Raw genomic sequence first — 2591 nt, 5'->3', positions numbered from 1 at the left:
ACTTTGTTTTCCTTAGCCGCCCCTGTGTCCCCTGTTGTGCCCACATGGACTCACCATCGCACAAAAGAACACAAAACAGCCACTCACCAAGCTCCTGTCTCTTTTAGTGGATGAGCACAAGGCCCAGCAGGAAAGGCTGGAGCTCATGGAGTCAGATTCTGTGATTCCAGTTTTGGCTTGGTCACCCCCTAGCTGTGTGACCTCAGGAAAGTCACTTTCAACCTCTCAGAGCCTCAGTTTTCTCAGCTGTAAGATGGAGGCGATAACGATGACTTTGTGTTGCTGCCATGAGGGTTAAAGAATGGAAAGTGCTGGGCCCAGAGTAGCTATGAGTCTCTCATCTGTTCTTGCCCCAATTATGGGCTGGATGACCTCTGCTATAAACAGGTATTCTGGGGTTGAAGTAGACATGGAACGTGGAGGTAAGGAAACACCAGAACTGAGGGAGCCAAGCTCATTTGTAAATGGTAACCAGACAGCAGGTGCTGGGCAAGGGCACAGCTGGGAGAGGCCAGGTATCCATTTATTCATCCATTCAAAGACGTTCACCATGCCCTACTGTGCACATGCTGGGCACTGTATTAAGACCCAGGGAGACTGAGAATAAGATGGGTACTGTCACGAGAAGGGGACCAATGGAAAGCAATACAATACAATGTGATATGTGCTCTGAAAGAGGGGTGCACTGGTGTGTTTTTGGAAAAGGAAGAGGGCCTATCTCCTCGCCTGGGCATGGGGAGAGCATCAGGGAAGGTTTCACAGATCATGCAAGCACTAAATGGAAGGCATAAGCCAGGTGGAAGTGCATTCCAGGCAGGTGGGAAAACAAAGGGCAAGACTTAGTGATTTGGGGGAACCCAGGACATGAGTGTGGCTGAAGCTTAGGGGTCAAAAGGGAGACAGAAAGGTGCAGAGGCCCTAAGAGGCCAGAACATGGGTGGCTTTTGATGTCAGGCTTGGGAACTTGTAAATATTAGCCTGCGATAATGAGGAGCTATTGGTGGCATTTTGGCAGGGAAAAGACACGACTAAGCTTGTGTTTTATTACTTTGACTGTATTGTGGAGAAGGAGTGGGGCAGAGAGAGCTGTTAGGGGAAGCAGAGCCAGTAGGAGGCTCTCGCTCAGTTCAGGTGAGAAACGATGGCAGCTCTGGGAACATGGCAATGGGGCTGGACTAGTGGTTTCCATTTGGCTGCATGTTAGAATTACCTGGACAAATTAAAAATAAAATACCTATGCCCCATTCAACAAAATCCAGCATCCCTTTATAATTAAAACTTTCAGCAAAATCAGACACAGCTCAATGTAATAAAAGCCATCTATGACAAACCCACAGCCAACATAATACTGAATGGGAAAAAGTTGAAAGCATTCCCTCTGGGAACTAGAACAAGACAAGGATGCCTGCTCTCACCATTCCTCTTCAACAAAGTACTGGAAGTCCTAGCCAGAGTAATCAGATAAGAGAAAGAAATAAAGGCCATCCACATTGGTAAAGAGGAAGTCAAACAGTCACTGTTTGCTGACGATATGATCGTTTACCTCGAAAACCCTAAAGACTCCTCCAGAAAGCTTCCAGAACTGAAAAAAGAATTCAGCAAAGCTTCCGGACACAAGATTAATGTACACAAATCAATAGCTGTTCTATAAGCCAACAGTGACCAAGCAGAGAATCAAATCAAGAACTCAACTTTTTTTACAACAGCTGCAAAATATAAATAAATAAATAAAATAGTTAGAAATATACCTAACCAAGGAGGTGAAAGACCTCTACAAGGAAAACTATGAAACTCTGCTGAAAGAAATAATAGACGAAGCAAACAAATGGAAACATATCCGTGCTTATGGATAGGTAGAATCAATATTGTGAAAATGGCCATACTGCCAAAAGCAATCTACAAATTCAAGGCAATCAGCATCAAAATACCACCATCATTCTTTGCAGAATTAGAAAGAACAATTCTAAAATTCATATGGAACCAAAAAAGAGCCCATATAGCCAAAGCAAGACTAAGCAAAAAGAACAAATCTGGAGGCATCACATTACCTGATTTCAAATTATACTATAAGACCATAGTCACCAAAACAGCATGGTACTGGCATAAAAATAGGCACATAGAACACTGGAAGAAAATAGAGAACCCCGAAATAAACCCAAATACTTACAGCAAACTGATCTTTGACAAAGCAAACAAAAATATAAGGCAGAGAAAGAACACCGTTTTCAACAAGTGGTCCTGGGATAATTGGATAGCCACATGTAGGAGAAAGAAACTGGGTCCTCATCTCTCACCTTATTCAAAAATCAACTGAAGATGGATTAAGGGCTTAAATCTAAGACCCAAAACTATAAAAATTCTGGAAGATAACATTGGAAAAACCCTTCTAGACATTGGCTGAATCAAGGATTTTATGATCAAGAACTCAAAAGCAAATGCAATAAAAACAAAGGTAAATAGCTGGGATTTATTTAAACTAAAGAGATTTTGCATGACAAAAGGAACAGTAAGCAGAGTAAACAGACAACCCACAGAGTGGGAGAAAGTCTTCACAGTCTATACATCTGACAAAAGAATAATATCCACTATCT

This window comes from Symphalangus syndactylus, chromosome 22 (assembly GCF_028878055.3).
Source record: "Symphalangus syndactylus isolate Jambi chromosome 22, NHGRI_mSymSyn1-v2.1_pri, whole genome shotgun sequence".
NCBI classification, from domain to species: domain Eukaryota; kingdom Metazoa; phylum Chordata; class Mammalia; order Primates; family Hylobatidae; genus Symphalangus; species Symphalangus syndactylus.
This window is presented reverse-complemented; position numbering follows the sequence as displayed.